General features: G+C 38.9%; 1 protein-coding gene and 1 long non-coding RNA gene across 12 annotated transcripts in view; both read left to right on the forward strand.

The window, feature by feature from the left end:
* The window catches only part of tenm4 (teneurin transmembrane protein 4), a 294,119-nt gene that overhangs the window by 39,222 nt on the left and 232,364 nt on the right, over window positions 1-22,533 (forward strand). The gene's annotated exons all lie outside the window — the stretch shown is intronic.
* On the forward strand, window positions 1,005-8,642 carry LOC137085222 (uncharacterized). 2 transcript variants are annotated; one of them, XR_010906931.1, is made up of 5 exons: window positions 1,005-1,110; window positions 3,333-3,479; window positions 3,550-3,669; window positions 7,615-7,691; window positions 7,915-8,642. It is a non-coding gene; the product is annotated as an uncharacterized lncRNA (long non-coding RNA). The 2 variants fall into 2 exon arrangements; XR_010906933.1 differs by lacking the exon at window positions 1,005-1,110 and adding an exon at window positions 2,917-3,040.

The raw sequence follows: 22,533 nt of genomic DNA on the forward strand, positions 1-22,533 counted from the left end.
ACTGCATGACATTTTTAGTGTCAAAAATGTTGTAGAAATTGTATAATTGTTTAAAAAAAACATGAATACAACACGCACACACACGCACGCGCACGCACGCACACACACATAAGTATATATATATATATATATATATACACTCTAAAAAAAAAAGGTTCTTCAGTGGTTCTTCAGCGGTTCTTTAGGGTGGATAAGGTGCTATATAGCACCAATACCATATAAAGAACCTGTAAAGCCCCTGTGTGGTTCTTCAGCGGTTCTTCAGTGGTTCTTTGGGGTGGTTAAGGTGCTATATAGCACCACTGTCATAAAAAAAAAAAAAAAAAAGCCCCTCTAGGTTCTGTCTCTCTTTTAGTTTCTTAATTTAGTTGGGGAATTGATTACAAAACAACATTAAATAAAATAATAATATTCACATGAAGTTAACATGGTTCTCAACATTTTTGGCCCATAAAGGCCCCCAAATCAAATATATTTGAGCCCTCAAACACTTTTTGACCCCAGCAAAGTGATTCAAAACAGCTTTTTGCCATTGGTATTAAAAATTAAGCTAATGAATATGGGGCCTTCCCAACTTTTTAAAATTAAAACACATTAGGTATTCAATACACACAAATTATAACAGTAGGCAGCTACCAAATCAAATCCACACTTGAACCATTTTCAAATCATCACCCATACATCGCTTATTAATAGCCAATACATTATAAATAAAAATTATAAAAAAACCTCTTGGAAAAAAAATTTCTCCGCTGAAAAAATGATTTCACTTTATCACACCACTATAAAATGTTATTTACAGCGCCAAAACAAAGTTATCTTAATTATATTTTATTTAAGTATAATATTTTATACCTAATTTACTTTATTTTAATTTTATGTTTTGTTCATTTGTGTAGTCTAGCTTTAATAACATATTATGATGTCCGTATATTATATATATATATATATATATATATATATAAGATATAAACGCGCCAATCAGATGTACGCTGTTTGTGCGCGAGCGGTCCTACTCGAGAAACTGGGTCATTGTGTCGTTGCTCGTTGGACCTTTGGAGCCGGCGTCGTCGTTATGAAGAGAGACTGAGGAGAAAGAATCTTGCCCAGGTGAGTGTCATACCTCCAACTGTCACATAAATATGCTATTAAAGTTGAGTTCCTTGTTAGGGGGACATTTTGTTGGTATTTTAAAATGTTGTACCGTGTTTTGAGTAATGTTAGCCGACTGTGTGGAGCCTGACCAACTGTGTTGACTAATTTAACTTAGTTAAGGATTTTTTTTTCGCAATAAACAAAGCGAATAACATCCTAGTGACGCTCAAAAAGAAAAAAGGATAATAATTTCTTACACTCGAGCCAGAGTTGCAGCAGTAACGTTTTAGTAACGTTAACGTTAAGTTATTTCAACCAAATACACTGAAACGCCTTTGGTGTAACGTCAACCGACAAAGCTCGAGAGACAGAGGGGGGTTTAAGTTAACGTTAAGGAGATACGGTTAGGGATATTTGTTGCTTAACTAACACTGAAGTGTAACGTTAAGTAATAATTAAGGATAACGTGGTCGTTCGTTTCGTGACCAGCTATTTAATCTTTTTTTTTTTTTTGAATCGCTGATAGAGATGACAGCCACGGTCCTAGAGGTGGGCTTTATATAACGTTAGCTGCACCGTTCCCATGGATACTGTGTCTAGTAACGTTAGTGAATATGAAATAAAAATAACATATGCACAACTTCTTAACTATTAAGTTAAAATTATAATGTAAGCATACTTATGTTAACCGTTTAAAGCTCAAAAAATGTATTTAATCTTACATGCAAGAGGTGTAACATTACATAGTGTAAGGTTACGTCAAAGACTTCTATGCAAATGTAACTGGAATGGAAGCAAACAACAAATTCTTTAACGTTCCAGCTCTATTTATTTAGGCTATTTATCATTAGCTTAATTATTAACATTGGCCAATTTCATGTCATGAATATTTGCATGTAACTGTTAATGAATTGGTTTGAAGATCATTTTCAGTTAAGGCTGTGCATCATCAATGTCACGATCAAGCCTGCAGTCTCCCTCTCATTTACTGAAGCTTTCGTGCCTCGATCGCCCCCCGGTGACCGGTCCCAGTATAGCCGCCCCTCTGTGTTTTCTAATGGACGCGAGGCAAACTAAATAATAAAATTACACTTTAAAAAATGTTCCCCAAAGTTAGTTTATGTCACTGAAGGCAGTTATCATCACGATGATTTCATTTCAGGTGTTCGTTTTAAAAATAAGTTTAGTTTGAGTTAGTTATTTGATGCTATAAAAACGGGGCGTGACGTCATGATTGACAGCTGAGACTGACGGCTTCTCTGAGTGAAGTTGTCACTGAGGCACTAACGGACTTTTTTCGAAATTTTTGGGAGCAGATTAGAGCTTTAGCTTTAATTTCTACATTTCCATAACTGTTTATTTCACACCAACATAATTAATTGTTCTGCATCTGCGAGAGTGTGGGCGGGCTTTTGATATCGCGACTGTACTTCCTGCTCTACTTCCTGCGCTCTACTGCGCAACTCCGGTCCCGAAATCGCTACTGCGCAGACTCGGTCCCAAGATGTCCGCGCCGTGCAAGGCCGCCTGAAAGCTTCAAATATGGCAAGCGGAAACGGATGATGTCGAGTCGTCCATATTTTTTTACGGTCTATGGTCACGATACGATACACATCACGATATGGATCAATTTGTAATTACATTTCTTTTGAGCAGAGTTTAGTAATGTTAACAGTAATATCTGTTTATTGAATAACCAGTGCCAGTGTTTCTGTTATAACAGTTGTGATAACTGAAAAACTATTTAGTTTATGTCATTTAAAAAAAAAATAAGAGTTAAATTAAATAAATTGTCACAAGAACAGCTTGGTTCAATATCGATTATTTTTGGCTACATAACAGGTATGCCACATGCATGGCAAATTTTCTCAAGGAATAGGATACACATCTCTTAACTGATGCTGTAAACTATAGGAGTCAGTTGAAGCCTACTATAATATTGAAGGTAAAATTGAACAGATTTGTACAAACTCTTAAATTACACAAGGATTTTTTAAAATAATAATAAAGTTAAAATATTTGCTAAACAAATGACCTATTTCTACTCAAATTTGTTTTTTAAAGTATAAACATTTAAATGGTGGCTATCAAACAAACTTTCTCAATTCACATTTGGTGTAGCAGCAGAACTTTGGTGTCTGTTCATCTAAGACAAATTTTATTAATCTTTATAGATTCCTGTGTAAGTGTGTTTTGTATTTGTACCCACATTTGTAACAATTTCAATACCCCTATAGGTTGATGCAGGAGAAGATGAACAAAGTATTAGGGGACATCTAGAGAAGCTTCAACCAAACATAGAGCTCCTCAAAGAAAGGATGGTGTGGAAAATGTTTTTGTCCAACCATAGCACAGAGGAGACTCGTTTCAGACTGGTGAAAATGGTAAGTACAGTAGTGTGTTGATTGCCTCCTTATGTATGACTATTTTTTAATATGTCTTTTTTTACTTTAGCCAACAAATTCTTACACCGCTCTCTGTAATGGCACAGAGACCTTCAAGTTTCACGGAGTCCCCTTAAGGACAAGTTCAGGCGAAAGATTGACGACTGTGAAGATGGCAGGCTAAAAAAAGGTAATAAGGGTGGTGCTATAATTCAACAAAACAAGAAATTGGCTCTACCTACAGTTCTGTTGGTCTGGAGTGCATTTCCCGTATAACGAAGTAACGCAGGTGGTGGAGTAATAACTGCTTTTAATTAATTATTTTGAGATAGAATTCATGCTAGATCTTTTGCTATACATTGGCACCTGAGGCCTAATTCTTATTTTTCTCAGTTATTTTGCTTCATTTCCTGATTCAATCAAAGGCTCTTTCTTACGTACTAGAGCGCGTCCGCACATGCATACTCTTCAAAAAAGGTCATTTAATATGGCCTTATACATATACATAATACATAAAGGACATTTGTATGTATTCGAAAAAAGTCCCGGCTGAAACATTGTCCCTCACATCACCCCCTCTCCCTCTCATTTCTGGCAATGGGGGGAGGGGGAGATGAAAGGTAGGATGTTTGACCTGGGACTTTTTACTGCGCTGAGTACTTAGTGCTATTCCGCCATACATTATAGTTCTCCTTTTTAATCGGCTTAGAAAAGCACCACATTTTATTTTGTGTCACCATACTTGATCGTTCAGCTATTCGTGTAACTGTATTTAAATAGGGAAACCGTGGAGGTGTTTGGTGGCTTCTAACTTGATCTCTGTTTGGTACCATAGTGAATGAACTGGGCTTAGTGGGCTAAGCTAAATGCTATCAGATCGTCAGCGCGAGTCAGAGAGATTAAGTGCACGCACTCCGACGAGAGAGGTATGCGTCAACTCGTCTTAGTTAAGGGAATAACATAGTTTAATGTGAAAAAAGCGGTAAAGTATCCTTTTAAGTCCACGTCATGCAAACAAGAAACTATGCTTCTAACCAAAGGTCTAGAGCTGTCGTTCCAACAACACAAGTTTACGATGCAGTTTGCGAAAGTTCAACGATTTGGTGTTTTCCGACACCATCGTTCCAATGAACGATGTCGGTAACAACGGAACTTGCGACCATAGTTGGCTAACGATGGGGAAACTCACCCCGGATTGACTTGAAAATTAACATGCAGTTTCTTTTCTGGACCTGTTATGAAGTTTTATGTAGCATCATTTCTCAAAGCTAAAGTCTGAACATTCTGTTTTTGCTTCAAAAGAGAAAAATTATACAACCTAATTTTAACATCTTTGTTGGGATTGGGATTAAAATGCAGTGGTTGCCTATCATTTTAAATGGGTACAGACAGTTAAGGCAGATAGACTGGCAATACCAGATGAACTGGCAATCGCAATGTGCAAACACACAGTTTCTTCCTAAATGCTGTTTAACAGTAGCCTTGAAGTAGACGCACCCTTGCAGCAGCAAATCTAATTTGCAGCGAGTGTGGTCTATTAACTCATAAAATTGTGAACTGGAAAAAATAAACTCTGGTCAGGCCAATCACATTGTGTTTAAAGTTGGTGGGCGGGCTTAACATAATGACGGCACTCCAGCAGATTTGCGGTCTTGTGTAGGTTCCGCATGCAACTTGTAAACAAAGAAGCTGGCGAACGGCGGTCTTTCAAATCGGCTTTGGCCGCGACTCTGGAAGATTTGGAGTTAAGCTTTTCTTTGAGAAAAGAACAAAGAACGGCACTGAAATCATCCTTTAGAAAGGGAAGATGTGTTCAGAGTTTTACCGACCAGATACGGCAAATGTTTAATCTATCAACTAGTTCCACTTCACGTTGCTCTGGTTGGTTGTAGCACTATCCTATTGCGTGCAGAGGGAATTTGAAAGACAACCGTTTATCACGCCCCTTGGATTGAGCCCTGTCAACGGTGAGTCTGAGTCAACATCTTGATGTGGGTCTGGCTTGTCAGGCCAGTTCAAAAGGGAAGTGCAAGTAGATGCAAAGGGAGCGGTACACAGTCAATACTCAGGCAAGGACCCCCTCCGCTGGTGTGGCCTTACACTCCGTTTATAAAAATGCCAGTGAGCGTGTGGACTAGGCCTAAATTCACTATCCCTCATTCTTCGCTGGGTTCAGTGGTTGCACTTGCAAGCTATCACCATCATTATCACTCATTAGCGCACCAAACTTCAGCTCTCTTCACTTTACCACTTGGTCTGGTTTCTTCAAAAAGGACACACAACAGACTCTACCTGGTTTTGCACTGGAGTGCTTACCTATTATACTCACCTGATAAACCTACCTGTTGTTCCTGATCTGTCATCTGTCTTCTTTTTCCTGCGTTGTCTACTTGGATCTTCTTATCACTAGTCATCTACAACGCACACCACCTGCACAGAGAACCATGTATCACCACCAGCTAAGTCTTCAGTAAACCAGCATCATTGTTGCATTCCCACTTTGTTATCCTATCTTTACAATAAAGACTTTTTGTTTCACTTATCCCCCTTGTCTGTCCTCTTCCTTGTGCATGACAGAAGACCAAACCACAAAAAGAAAACATGAGCTGGAAATTCACTGGAGAGCGTCGTTCCCCAGTATGCTTTACAGCCAGCCCCAGAGTCTCATCCTAAGATGGGTGCCTTGTCAGAACTCCCTTCCTAAAATTACTTCTCGTCTGAACTTGTGTCCTAAAATGGCCAATGATTTCAATTCACTTCCTTTTCTAGGATCCAGTAGCAACTACCTTTCTTGTCCAGAGGCGAGTCCCTTCCTCGTCAAGAGCCCAGAGGTGGCTCTAGTCCATGAGTCCACTCTAGTTAGTGAGTTTACTCTCATCCCAGAGGACATTTCTGTGCCTATATAAAGCTAGCATATGTGTCTTGGCCACACACACATCGGCTCCAACCCCTGCACTGCCTTGACATCCCGAACTGCCTGCACCTTCATGGCTTCCAGAACCGCCTTCACCGTCATGACTTCCTGAACCGCCTGCCCCGCCATGATCTTCCAGAACCCCCTGCACTGCCATGGCTTCCTGAACCACCTGCACCGCCATGGCTTCCAGAACCGCCTGCACTGCCATGGCTTCCAGAACCACCTGCACCGCCATGATCTTCCTGAACCACCTGCACTGCCATGGCTTCCTGAACTGCCTGCACTGCCATGGCTTCCTGAACCACCTGCATCGCACCGCCATGATCTTCCAGAACCCCCTGCACTGCCATGGCTTCCTGAACCACCTGCATCGCACCGCCATGATCTTCCAGAACCCCCTGCACTGCCATGGCTTCCTGAACCACCTGCACCGCCATGGCTTCCTGAACCACCTGAACTGCCAACTGCGCCCTGGTCTCCAAATCAACCGGTCTTCCTGTACCATCCTTGAGACAACCTGCTCTGATGAACCATAATGAGTCCAGGACGTAGACGCCCTCAAACAACCCCAGCATTCCTCTTGTTCCACATCTACACTCACTCCTCATTATCACCATCGTTATCACTCATTAGCATACCCTACTTGCGCTCTCTCCACTCCACCATATTCTCTGGTTTCGACAAAGAGAAGCATCACAGACCAGGCCTGGTTTTGCACTAGAGTGCAAAATTATATTATATACTTTTATACTCACCTGAGAAACCTACCTTTTGTTCCTGACCTGTCATCTGTCTTCTTTTTCTTGTGTTGTCTGCTTGGTTCTCCTACTAACCAGTCATCTACATCGCACACCACCTGCACAGAGAACACTGTGTCACCTGACATTCATCCATGCTTGTGTTGCATTCCCGATTTGTTCTCCTATCGTTGCAAAAAAGACTTGTTTCACTTACCTCCCATGTCTGTCCTCCTTTGTTCCCTGCAGGCAAAGAGGGGTATTGCAACTTGTCCCAATGTGCATGTGATGAATGCCTGTGTATTTGTACTAGTCAAATTAAGTATACTTTGAATGGCTGTGCGTTCATCTAAGCGTACATATAAAAAACAAAATATACCTTGGGCATTAAACAGTAATGAAGGTTAAAACAAACAAAAAAAGTATTGGCTAAAAGCATCCCCCATGTTATGTTAATCTAATGATGTAATTTTGTTTAAAGGCCTACAGTTGGAACCAGCTATTTTGCTCTTGCCTGCACTGTTGAAGGATGACCCGAGGTTGCTGTTTGAAGTTGAGGTGAGCCTTGGAACAGTTTACTAGTGTGTAAAGCACAATCTAATCAAAGCACTACCCTTATTACTTACACTCGCATTTTATTATGCAAATTATTTTAATTCAAACATTTGTTTTTTTGTTTGTTGGTCTCTTCAAACTATCTTGTTAAATTGAAGAGACAATTACATTCAATATAGAAATAAATATGAGAAGATGGTTAATGCTATTATTTCCTCTCCTCCAGGGCCATGCTCAGACCAGCCCTTCTGACATCCTAGCACCTAAAATGGTGCTTAAAGGCTGCAGGGAGGGTCATCCCCTGCAGTATGACCACATTTTACTCACTTTGGATGGCCAGGTAATCACTGAGGAGAGTGAGGAGATCTCAATGGCACTGGGGCCTACTCTTGTGTGTTGTGTTTGGAGTCCAGTATTCTACAGGAATCAAAAATACACTGACCTTTTTTGACTATCGTTTTAAAATAAAAGGATGGAGCCGGACTTCCTGTCACCATAAAAGATGTGTACAGTTCAATCTGTGACAAGATTTAAGTGATATATTCTCTCTTTTTTCCAGTTTTAGTTCCAGTATATGTATTGTTTTTAAAATCCTGAAGGACTTGCAAATGGCTTGAAAGCTTAAAGGGTTAGTTCACCCAAAAATTGATTCAAGCTGATAGAAGAGCAACTTTGACTGAAAAAGCCACTTGTTACAAATAAGGTATGCCGCAAAGCATTTGTGAAGCCACAACACGCACAACCTTGAGGCGGATGGGCTACAACAGCAGAAGACCCCACCGGGTACCACCCATTTCCACTACAAATAGGAAAAAGAGGGTACAATTTGCACAAGCTCACCAAAATTGGACAGGTGAAGACTGGGAAACGAACAACATTAGGGTAAGTAATTAATGACAGAATTTTCATTTTTCGGTGAACTAACCCTTTAACTCTGATTGCAAATGGTTGTATAAGCAGTTTTATTGTATATAATAAGCTATAAGAAATTAGTTAATATGAATGCATGAGTGTATGTATCATACATCTGTATGTAGAATGAATTCAAATGGTGAAAAGTAATCATAAGAGGTCTATAATACCTGTAGAAGGGTGTACAACTACTGTCTTTGAGTAGACTTTAGGCCGGGGACACACTGCAAGCGTGCCGTGAGCGTCTCGGCTGCGTGGCGTGTCCGTTTTTATTTCGGCTCCCGTGTTAACCGGTTAGCGCTTGCATACTGCCTGCGTCAGCCGAGCCGCGCGGAAAACGGAAAACGCGTGCATGCTTCAAATAGAAAAGACGTCTATTTTTCACGCGACATGCGAGCGTGTTGGAAGCGTTTCTAGGCAAAATAGCATAGGAAAAGATGTTTATATGCCATTTTGACACGAATACATATTAATAAATGACATTTTCATGTTTGAAAGTCTTTAGGTTAACATAAATGCAGATATAGGCCTACTTGTAATAATAAAAAACAACATAATTATCGATTTTGAAATATTAAACCTGTCAATACAGAACGAAATATTCTGTAGCCTATTTTGCCGTCAATACCATATGTATGGTCAATAGGCTACTTCTGACGTTGTCTTTGCTGTATCAATAGGCAATATATTTATATTTAACCTGAAGAATAGGGCTTCCCAGCAGCAGCAGCGCCGCGTCAGACACGCTTCTAGTGTGCAAAGACAGAGAAAACGCCAGGCGGCCGCCCCGCGGCTGACATGCAGCAGAAACGCCACGCTTGCAGTGTGTCTCCGGCCTTAGGGTTCTATATTCTCTCTCGCTTTCTTCCAGTGTTCCAGTTTTGTATTTATTTTTTTCAGTTTGCATGTGATTGTATTAAAGTTTTTGAGCAATTCCACTCACTCATTAATCTGTTACAAACTCTCAAAATTTTCCAAATAAAACATGTTTGTAAAAAACAAAACAGGTCTCTTTTTCAAAAATGTACATATTTCAAGTGTGTTGCATTTTTTATGTGTGTAGGTATATTGTAATGTTTATGTATAGTGCCTGACTTGTCAGCACTGATTTTATTTGCTACTAAGATTAATCAATTAAATGGTTTTGAAAGTGTAATTTACTTTGTTTCTCAGAAAGCATTTAATACAGTATTTTAAATCTTTAAAACCACAATTTGGTAAGAATTATCATTTACCTTTTAAGTAAAAGTTGTAATTAAGAAGCTTATTGACATCAGAAGCGTATCTGACATGATAATGGACCCTACTATCTAAAAAAAACTATATATATAAAAAAAACAATATATGGCACCTCTAATTTGACAAATGTGCTAGAAAGCTACTTGATGAATAGGTGCTATATAGCACCGAAAAAGGTTCTTCTGATTATGAACCAAAAGAACCACTCCTGGTGCTATATGGCACCCCTAATGGTTCTATATAGCACCATTTGACAAAGGTGCTATATAGCACCTTTAAAGATAGGTGCTATATAGCACCGAAAAAGGTTCTTCTGATTATGAACCAAAGAACCACTCCTGGTGCTATATGGCACCCCTAATGGTTCTATATAGCACCATTTGACAAAGGTGCTATATAGCACCTTTAAAGATAGGTGCTATATAGCACTGAAAAAGGTTCCCCTATGATTACGAGCCAAAGAACCATTTTTAGTGCTATATAGCACCATTTTTGTTTAGAGTGTATATATATATATATATATATATATATATATATATATATATATATATATATATATATATATATATATATATATATATATATTTGTTATTATTATTTATTGATTTATTTATTGATTTATTTTTTAAATCAAACATACCAGCTGCCAAATTCATAGAAATGTACTTTATATATATTTAAAAAACTTATGTTATTTTGAATCTGCATAGTATTCTTTTTCATTCTGCAAGAATCTTACAAGTCTCACTCTAATATCTTGGTCAGATATACAAGAAAAATATTTCATGCAAATATTTATTATAAATATTGTCAAATCCAGCGTTCAGCTATGATTAAGAATAAATTGGCAACACAGGATAGTTTCAGACAGACTGTAAGCTCCATTGGTTGATGAAAATCTGACAAATAATCTCCTGATGTGCTCCAGTATTCATTGATATTGAAATGAAACTAACAATGTGTTGGATTCTAAAGCTTTAATCTGCCAGAATAATAATCAGAATTTGGCAAATATTCATATATGCAAATTATTTGGGATTTTAATTTGAGTAATTAATCAGCGCTTTGTCATTCATTTGTTTATAGAAAATACATTATTTCAATCGGTCTGAAGTAGAGTACTAAAGATGATTTGAGGGCACTGGTAATATAAATCGTTTTAATTAAAACCATGTATATCCACTGAAACAATTCATTTGTATTAGGAAAATTCTACTTATCATTTCTGATCTAGGTTTCAATTTATTTCCGTAGACATTTTAATAACTACAAGCAACTTTGCATTCACAAGTCAACTAACTCTCACTAGAGTATTAGTAGGCTGGAAACCTGTACATTCAATTATCCTGTTTCTGTTACACATTTTCAGGGACCGGCTTATCCACCCGGCATGCTGTTGGTGGGTTTAAAGGGATAGTTGTTAAATATAATGTTTATCTGCTTACCCCTAGGGCATCCAAGATGTAGGTGTGTTTGTTTCTTCAGTAGAACACAAATTAAGATTTTTAACTCCAACTGTTGCTCGTATTATGCATGTCAATGGGGTGTTTTCTATGCGAGCCACAAGGAGAGTAACAGATAACGCATAGACATGGAAAAAAAAAGCATAGAAAAAGCAAAAAGCAAAAAAAAGCACCCTGTGGCTCGTGGCAAGTACATTTGTACATTGGACCTCACTTGCAGGACGTGATGGCGCGGTCGCGGTTGTTGGACATAGTGTTGTATTTGAGTTTAAAAAATATATATACTATTGGGTTTCTCACACAAACCGATCATTTTGTGTCTTAAAGCTACACTGTGTAACTTTTTTAGTTTATTCTTAGCTAAAATCACTTAGTTCTTTCAAAAATATATGTGCTCATTAATGTATATTTACTTCTTTCAAGTAATAATGCATTCTCGTAAGTTTATAATATGCCATTGAAAATACATACGTGTTGAGGGTTCGGATGGCGGTCGCCATGTTGCTCCTCCATCTTGAAAGTGCATTTGCCAAAGAGGGACATACCCGTAAATTCAAGCTTCGCTTTTCGCGTTTTTACACTCGATGGCACTGTGTCGAATGTGAAGAGGAGGATTGCTTGAGGCTGCTATGATGGAGGATCACTCTTAAGCCCCTTTCACACTGCACGTCGGACCCGCAATATTCCCGGAACATTGCCGGGTCGCCTTCTGTGTGAAAGCAACCACGTCCCGGAATTGATTACCAAATTCGACCCCGGTCGGGGACCTAGTAACATTGCGGGATATGTATCAGAATCGCCAAGGAAGCGGAAAAGAGAATTAAGACGGCAACGCAACGGGCAAATCAACAAGACAAAAGTAAATATTGGAGTGGCCTTTCCAAGATGGAAAGAGCTCATGAGGAGCAACGATTTTAAAAAGAACGCCGACGTTGCCTGCTTTCTTCTCGACAGGTAATATTAATTCAGCCTATTTGTGTATATTGGAAGTTTTATTGTTGCTTGGCTAATTATATCATGGTGTGCTGTGGATATCACTAGAACAATGTCTAGGATAGTTTTCCTCGCGTCAATGAAGAAAAAATATTGTTTACCTTATAACATAAATCCGTGTTCTATGACGGATAACATGAGATTAATATTTTAATTGCATTATAATTTGTTTGCCTTACGCTAGTGATGTCGTGCAATATACAGAATAATGATAGCATTGATAAAAGTTACTTTACTAAGATTAGCTTGCATTCGTCTGGGAACCTGATAGCTGAGGTTAGCAATAAAAATAACGAAAACGTAAAACTTATTCATTTTACATAGATTAATTTGATCATAGATCATTTGGTAAATTAAATAACTGCAAATTATAATAGTTTTCAAAAATTACCTCATCACTTGAGTTGAAGCAACACTCACCGAAGAGGTCGAACTGGAAGCCATGACTAAATCGGCCACTGTAGGAGTTGAAATGAAATCGAAATTGAGAGGAGCAGAAACTATTATTCACTGGATGGTCATATACCTTTTCACCACTAGATGGGGGAAAATATCACACAGTGTAGCTTTAAGACATCAATGTGTCATCATGAGCCGCTGTGTTTAATATGAATCCGTCTATGTGTTTATGTGTCTATGTGTTTTTTTACTCTCAATTCACATGCATTATACGAGCAACAGTTGGAGTTAAAAATCTTCATTTGTGTTCTACTGAAGAAACAAACACACCTTCATCTTGGATGCCCTAGGGGTAAGCAGATAAACATTGAATTTTCATTTTTGGTTGAACTCTCCCTTTAACACAATGACGGATAGAGAAGCGATGGATCAATGCCTGTTGATCACAACTCTTGTGGTCTGATTGGTTGAAGGACTATCCAATTGCATACAGAGTCATTTGTATTATGCTTGTTTATCACACCTCTGGTGCAGTGCAAAATACAGAGCAGACTTCCCAGACCAGTGATCAATCTTAAAAGATTGAGCTTGGTCTGGTGATAACCAGACAAAGGTTGGGTGTTAGGATTAGGGTTAGTAGAATAAGTTGACATTTAATTGCAAAGCTACTTATAGTCAGTAGAATGTATGTTGGGGGAGCATCAAAATAAAATGTTAGCATATAAACAAACAAAGTCTACTAACACTCTAATGAGAGTTACTTGACATATAATTGCAAAGTTGCTAATAGTTATAGTTCAAATAATAGCCAACATTTTCATAACTATATCTCAAGGATCTATGACATTACTGAAGGTATGACTTTAATTGGCTTCTTTTTGTTTTAACAGTAATAACAAAAAATATGTTCCTATCCCTCTAGCGGAAACATTTGTTATTTATTGTAATCTAGAATGATGAAATCACATCCACATATGTTGCTTTAGAGCACAGCATAAAACTGTGTAATCATGACGCTAATATCATCAATCAATCAACCTAGCACCCATTCCGAACATAGAATTCCTTCATTTTTCCGCACCGTTAACTAGCACAAGTGCATGTAGCTAGCGCAGGGCGTTATCCTGTGTCAGGATGATTAGTAGCGCTCTTTCCCCTTTCCTCGGGGATGTGTACAGCCCCCTCCATCCCCTTCTGTTCAAACCGCTAGTGAGCTGGAGCGACTTGTTAACAGAAGCACGCCTGTTAACATTTTGTATTCCTGTGTTGCCCTTCGCTAACACCAGGCCAGCGGTGGGCGACGCTCTGCGGTGGGGGGTTCTAGATGTGCTCCCGCGACAATGGCTGCGACGCAAGCCCTGATTCTGAGCTCTGCTGAGAAGCCGAGGGCCTCCTGGGACGGCTCAGGTTACCGCCGTCGCATCCTGCTGCATTAGCAGGGCACGGTGAAATAACAACCTGCCATCTGGAACGCCCGGCCAGCTCCCGCGCAGACTCCCGAATACGCACACCTTAATTAGGAGTTGTTTGTACAGGCCTCTGCCATTTTTAGACGTTTCTTACACCTAAGCCCATCCATCCCTCTTGGGTTCATTGTTTACATGCTTTGAAATGCAAGAAATTCACTTTGCTAATGAGGAGCCTCTCAACAAAGTGCATTTGGTGACTGTTAAAGAATAGTTCTGTGAAGGAATTGTCTGCTTTCCCTGGTGTACTTCAACCTAACCATTTATGGATAATTTTATCCTATATTTTCCATTATAAAAATATGAAATGTCTGTATGTCACACCAATTTGATTTGATTTAACTTTTTTATATCAATAATATTCTACTAACATTGCCTTTACTCTCCTTAATGAGTATTTTTCCCCCCTGCATTTTCATATCAGGACAGTTTATTATCCTAGTACGACCCTGGGATACCTGGTATATGAAAAATATTTTATTTATTTATTTATTTATTTAGTTAGTTAGTTAGTTAGTTAGTTAGTTAGTTAGTTAGTTAGTTAGTTAGTTAGTTAGTTAGTTAGTTAGTTAGTTAGTTATAATAATAATAATAATAATAATAATAATAATAATAATAATAATAATAATAATAATAATAATAATTATTATTATTATTATTATTTGATCTTATCTTTCATCTTATTTATTTATTTATTTATTTATTTATTTATTTATTTATTTATTTATTTATTTATTTATTTATTTATTTATTATAAAAATATTGTTATTATTAAATCCAGACAAAAACGATTTGTCTTTGCAACTTTTCTCATAATTGTGAATTTTTCTCATAATAATGTCATTGCAGCTTTTATTTTTTTTAAATAAAATTGCGACATTTAATAATTTCTTGTTTATGTATTTAACAGTAATTTATATATATATAAACAGTTATGAGCTTCCATAACTTTTTTCTTTTTCTTTTATAAATGTATAGATTCAGACATTGTAATTAAATGAACAACATGAGACTTTATGACTTCACCTGGCATGATTTCAAAACTTCGAAACTTTGAAAACTTGTATAGTGTAAAAGTCTTGTGAGCTACTTTCAGAGGACATTTGTCCTTTTTGGAGCTTAACAAACAGGGATGCTGTGAAACGACGCTGTATAGATCTACTCCTTTAATGTTGCTTTCAGAGATCTTCAAAGCAGGTTGTAAAGGTAGCATGTTGGAGGTGCTTATGAATGCTGGACAGATGAACGTAGCCTTTGTGTCGAAGAGATGTTGGCGTAGTATGTTGAGAGAAAGCCCTCTGAGAGAGCAACTGTGCCTTCCGTGCTCAACATGGCCCTCTCATGACCCCACTTTGGCCAAGACAATGAAGCCACTTGAAAAGCCTTTTTGTCCTCCCTTCCTACGTGCTCTTCTCTTTGTCCCTGTGTAAGAGGGGCTTACCTTTGTAAGTCTTCTATCTGCGCCTCTGGCGAGGTAGAACCTTATGATTTGGCAGCATTGTGGTTCTTTAAGGGTTCTTTGAATTTACATCTCTGTGTGCTTGCTTGCTTGCTTTTAATAGATTTTATTAAAATCTAGCCCTAAAGAAGTTCCCATTTTAATTTCCCAGGCCTAAATACAAATTGAAACCTACAAGTTTTGCTTCAGCTGGTGTATAATTGGTTGCATCGCAATTACACCGTTTACGAGAACTGAAATTTTAACGGGCCCCTACGCTGCGCAAAGCAATTTTTTAAAACAGTAAATGTGTCTAAAGAGCGTGAAGGGGCTAGAGGGTCTTCCAGGGCTATAGTGAACGAGCTAATTAATGCAAAGTACAGCCATGGGATTCAGGCTCATAACTGGCTTCTTCTGCTCTGTAGTAATCAGTCGGCTTTGGGGGGTGTAGAGAAAGGACACCCTTAGGAGTTAGAGCGGGGCCCCCCTACTTAATAACTTGGCGTGCCGCGAGTGAGTTATGCTTTTCTGTGTATAAATGAACCTCTACATTTGCACCTTGCATACTCATTTATGGACTGAGTCGGCACAGTTCTGCTGGAATTGATTAGCACGCTTTGACCAAATTAATTTTACAACTATACGTAGATCTCCAATTGCTCAGAGAGGAGGGAAACGGGTGTTGGAGGTCCATTTTTTTTTTTTACGCTTAATTTGTAAACTGATAGACAGCTTGGTTTTCATTTGCTTCTGTCTTCCGCTATGAAAATGTATGCAGGTTCTTTAGTTACAGTATGCTATGTTTAGGTGTGAATCATCCCCGGAGAGTCTTTCTGCTGAGAAAGAGTCTTTTCAGTCTTTACTGATTTACACAATCCTCTCAGATGTCCTCATGTTAGACTTGATCCCCACCATGTAAAGATATAACACGGAAGTGGGCGAAGAAAATCAGAAAGATGCAGTACTTTGATAGCCAGAGGCATAAAAACGCTCATTTTTATGTAATAAATGATTTAAGAGCCTTTATGCAGTAAAAATGACATGATGCAGGTCTATCAGTTTCAGTGGTAAGCGATTAATCTTACAATTAGTCCCCACTTATCTATAAAAAATAAACGTATATGACTATTTCATGTAATGCTATCTTATTATTATACTACTAAATTAATTTTGACTTCATATGTCAAGTCTATTGATTATCAAGCTTCAGTCTGTGGAAACAGCAGCATTGAATAGGGGTGGAATAATTATGACACCGTTGTATTACCAAAGAAAAAAAAAAAAAAAAAACCTGTAACTCAAAAGCATTACATTATATATAGACAGTATCACTTTTAATTTGCCACTAAACTGTAAATAGATGCAATACAAAATGTTTTTAGAAAAGCCTACATTTGTAAATTATTCCAGTAGCTTGAATTATTTTGATTGCAACATCCACAAGACTGATTTAAATTTTGACCTCCAGTTGCATTTTGATTGTAAGGAAATGATGTGATGTGCTAGGCTATTCAAAGAGCTTAAAGCTCTGTTGTCAGCTCATCACATATGTTTTTGAGTTATTTAGCAGGCCTAGAGATCCTGCATTTAGCAGGCCCAGCCCAGGTCACTATCGCTTGCAGACATCGGAGAGAGAGTGAGATTTTCATCTCAAAGACAGCAGTGAATTCCCACCTGTCACAGTTTCACAGGCCTCTCTCAGGGATCTGATGTGCATTATTCTTGAACCCTCTTAACGGTAATACTCTAGGAGACTTTATTGTAAACGCATTTGCAGATTGAAGGGTGGCGCAACCGCTTCCCATAGTGGGAAACTGGCACAAATCAGCGCTGATTAATTAGCGTTCGACTTCAGCTATACAACACTGCAGATAAATTAGTGTGTGTTTATCATTAACACCCTCTCCATCTCACTTCACGTGTCCCTTTAGGAGTCCTTCAATCATTTTGTTTTCAATCATTTTTCTGCTCTATTAACTTTCAGACACACACACACACACACACACACACACACACACACACACACACACACACACACACACACACACACACACACACACAAACACACACACACACACACACACACACACACACACACACACACACACACACACTCACACACAAAAAAAGCGCGATAACAATAAAACGGTCAACTCAGCACACCCTGCAGCCTTGGCAGGAAAACACATCAACCAATGTTCTCTTCACATTTTAAAACTTGAAAAGCCTTTTTTGTGTAATAATAATTATAACAATACTAATAATAGTAATTCAAAATACATTAAAATAAATAATAATAATAACAATACAGTTCTTTCACTTACACATCCTCATGTCATTCGAAGCAGATAAGACTTTATTTCCTCTTTGGAACTCAAGATATGCATCTCCTCCTCAAATCACCGAAAGATCAGGATGGGTTTACCTAGTCTACAATAATACTGTTTTTTTTTCTGTATTTTTGACCAGTAAAACGGTCAAAACGGTAATATTGTATTTTGTTGCATTTTATATAACTGCAATTTACTCTTTGCATTTAGCAATGTGTTTCTTATTTGGGTCATTTTTGGGTCCCAGCGAGATAGTATTGTGTTAATTCAGAATCATTTCCGACTAAAACGCTCAGGAAAGCTCAGGCTCCCAGTAGATCCTTCTGTTCAACTCTTCCAAAAGCCCTCCGAGCGAGACCTCTCGCTCACATCCGTCAGGGGTGCGTATGGAGCTTGTATCCCCTCCTGGAGACGAACAATAGATGGGGAAACTGTTCGTTTGGCGTGCTTGCAGGCTGCTGCCAGGCTGTTAAGCGCCGGGCTGAAAGCACACCTGTGGAGAGAGGGGGGGGCTAATCGGATTTCCCTCTCGGTGTTACGCTTTTCATATGTTTTATATTTATGGAGCGTTCCGGCCCCAGCCAGCGCCCCACTCCAAACCTCTACGCTCTGATTAGATCCTGGATGATGACTGTGGCCCAGAGCTGTAGTGATCAATCCTAATTTGCCGCTGGAATTAGATTAATATATAAAAGATACAGTGTGCTGACCTGGCGGTTGAAAGGACGTCTCACTGTCACAGATCCATAATGAAGCCCTAAAGAAAGAGGCGCACAGGACAATCTCTGTCTTGTTTTTGCTGGAGTGGTTGAACAACCATGCTCTTTACGGCGGTAATGACGGTTGTTATTAAATCGAGAGTGCGCTCGGCCGCCAATCATCCTGGGCGGCAATGCCATAATCTGTTTGTTTTCCATTGTGATGTCATAGCTGGGTCATTGAAAAGACATTAGCCCGTTCCATTGAACAGCTTCACCGCGGACTCATTAGATTTTCAGATATGTGGAACGGCATACTTTGTCATATCTTGTTGTGTACAAAGCTTTTTGAAATCTTATTTTAGTTACAGCAGATGCCCAGCATAAAAGGATGAAAGCGGCATATGTGCTTCCTCTGTCTTTGGCATCCATAATTCTATTCCAAGACACTTATCTTGCTAAGCGTTTTTCACAAAGACAGCATACGTCATGTTTCCAGCAACATTTTAAAAATGTCCTTTAAATTTAGTCAGTGTCATATTCATAATTTTTTGTTTAGCTTTTACGATGAACGAGATAGATTAATTTTATTCAACAAAATTATATGCCATAACAGCTCTGACCCTTCGAGCGATGAACTCCACTAAAACCCTGGAGGTGTGCTGTGGTATCTGGCAACCAAAATGTTAGCAGCAGATCATTTAAGTCCTGTTAGTTGTGAGGTGGGACCTTCATGGATCAGACTTGTTTGTTCAGCACTTCCCACAGATGCTCGATTGGATTGAGATCTTTGGAATTGTGGGCCAATTCAACACCTCAAACTCATTGTTGTGCTCCTCAAACCATTCATGAACATGTTTGCTTTGTGGCATGCTGCATTATTCTGCTGAAAGAGGCCACAGTCTAGCCTGACAAGCCAGACCAACATCAAGATGTTTGGTCTGGAAACTCACCATTGGCAGGGCTCAATCCGAGGGGCGGAATAAACGGTTGTCTTTCAAACTCCCTCTGCACGCAATGTGCTTCAACAAGTCAGAGCAACAAAGGCGAAGCGGAGCTCGTTGATATATTAAACTTTTGCCGTATCCGGTCGGCAAAACTCTGAACACATCTTCCCTTTTTAAGAATGACTTCAGTGCCTTTCTTTGTTCTTTTCTCAGAGAAAAGCTTAACTCCAAATCTTCAAGAGTCGCGGTCAACGCTGATTCGAAAAGCCGCCGTTCGCCAGCTTTTGTGTTTACTAGTAGCACGCAAGCGCAACTTTGCTGTCATTATGTTAAGCCCCGCCCATCGACTCTATACACGATGTGATTGGCCTGACCAGAGTTTGTTTTTTTACAGCTCAGACATTTTTCACTGCCTCTGCTGGCTTGCCTTCTTCTCATAGTGCATCCTGGTGCCGTGTGTTCCCCAGGTAAGCGCCACACACGCACCCGGGCATCCATGTGATGGAAAAGAAAACAGGATTCATCAGACCAGGCCAACTTCTTCCATTGCTCCATGGTCCAGTTCTGATGCTCACGTGTCCACTTATGGTGCTTTCAGCGGTGGACAAGGGTCAGCATGGGCACCTTGAATGGTCTGTGGCTATGCAGCCCCATACACAACAAACTGTGATGAGCTAGCATTCTGACAGCACCAGCATTAACTTCTTGAGCAATTTGAGCTACAGTATCTTGTCTGTTTGATCGGACTACATGGGCTAGCCTTTGCCCCCCACGTGCATCAGTGAGCCTTGGCCTCCATGACCCTGTGGCCGGTTCACCACTGTTCCTTCCTTGGACAACTTTTGATAGACACTGACCATTGCAGACCGAGAACACCCCACAAGAGCTGCATTTTTGGAGATGCTCTGACCCAGTCGTCTAGCCATCACAATTTGGCCCTTGTCAAACTCGCAAAAATCCTTGCGCTTGCCCTTTTTTCCTGCTTCTAACACATCTACTTTGAGGACAAATATCAATATGACAAAACCATATGGTTGATGATGTTCAGATTTTTATTTAGGTTCAAATTAACAAGCAACAGACAGCATTGTCACACAATACACATCTTCATTTTGTATTTTAGAAAGAAAGAAAAAAACATTCACTGGAGAGCCCTAAATGTGGTAAAATGTTTTGTGTGTGTGTGTGTGTGTGCTGGGGATTGTTGGCAAGGTAGACATAAAAATACAGGTGTACAGACTCAATTTTCAGCTTGCCTTTTCATTACTTGGGGAAACCTGACGCTGGGTAGTATATCAACCTGTCACTGAGAGGCGTCTCTTTGCCTGTCTGCTTTCAGGGCAGATGCGGTTGAGAGAATTTGGAGCAGAGCTTCTGGCCCTTATTTTATCATTGTGATGAAAGAGAGAGTAGTGAAAACTGATGCAGTGCTGTTGTCGTCGAACACACTATATTCTCATGGAAGTTCCACCCGTTATTACACAAAAACTTCTGGAAAACTAGTTCTGCTCATTTGACCTCAGATTCTTGGAAGTGTGTATCACTTGCTATCAGGTTAATTCATGCTTGCAATTCATTCCTTTGCATCTGTTGAAAAACTGGACACCTATGTTCAATGTATTAATAATAATAATAATAATAATAATAATAATAATAATAATAATAATAATAATAATAATAATAATAATAATACTTATTATTAATAATAATAATACTTATTATTAATAATAATAATATAAAATATTAACTAAAGAAGATGATGAAGATGATGACGACAAAGAAGCAGAACACGAAGAAGTAGATGAGAAAGAAGACGATGAAGAAGAAGAAGACGAAGAAGAAGACGAAGAAGACGAATATGAAGAAGATGAAGACGATGAAGATGAATACGAAGACGAAGAAGAAGACGAAGAAGACGAAGAAGACGAAGAAGAAGACGAAGAAGAAGACGAAGAAGACGAAGAAGACGAAGAAGAAGACGAAGAAGACGAAGAAGACGAAGAAGAAGACGAAGAAGACGAAGAAGACGAAGAAGAAGACGATTAAGAAGACGAAGAAGAAGAACACGAAGAAGAAGATGAGAAAGACGAAGACGAAGAAGAAGACGAAGAAGAAGACAAAGAAGAAGACGAAGAAGAAGACGAAGAAGAAGACGAAGAAGAAGACGAAGAAGAAGAACACAAAGAAGCAGAAAAAGCAGAAGGAGCAGAAGAAGACAAAGAAGAAGACAAAGAATTATTGTTTTAATGTGCTTTTAATTTAAAATATGAATAAGTACTTAAATACAATTTACTGTTACTCCTAATTATTATTGTTGTTGTTGTTTACATATTTCCTTACCATTTTTTCTTCTTATTTTAGGATATTTTGGTAAACTTTTGGTAATTATTTTGGTAAATCTCTCTCTCTCTCTCTCTCTCTCTCTCTCTCTCTCTCTCTCTCTCTCTCTCTCTCTCTCTCTCTCTCTCTCTCTCTCTCTCTCTCTCTCTCTCTCTCTCTCTCTCTCTCTCTCTCTCTCTCTCTCTCTCTCTCTCTCTCTCTCTCTCACCCAAGGTATCTGAGTGCCTCCTCAGAAAATGGTGCACGACACCCCTGGCTATCAAAGCGGTACTCTTTCCAAGCGAAGCGGTGTGTGTGTGTGTGTACATGTGTGTGGGTGCATGCAGTGGTTGAAAAGATCTCCATAAAGAGCTTTTTTGGCTGGCAGGGTTTGAAATTGTCGGCCAGTGGTCGGGGTAAGCCGGGTAGAGATTTGATGTTTTATCCCCACCTTAAATCTGACTGAATCCCGCCGAGTGTCACAGGAGAGGATGTTTGCTCACATGGTTCAGATTGTAGTGCAATCATGTATCATTTCGGATGCTGGATGGCGACTTTAGCCTTGGTTATTTATATACATATTGTTATAGTGGCGGTACGAAACTGCATTTGTAACCCATTTTTTGTCGTAATGTCGAATA

Source organism: Pseudorasbora parva, chromosome 8 (assembly GCF_024679245.1).
Source record: "Pseudorasbora parva isolate DD20220531a chromosome 8, ASM2467924v1, whole genome shotgun sequence".
NCBI lineage: Eukaryota > Metazoa > Chordata > Actinopteri > Cypriniformes > Gobionidae > Pseudorasbora > Pseudorasbora parva.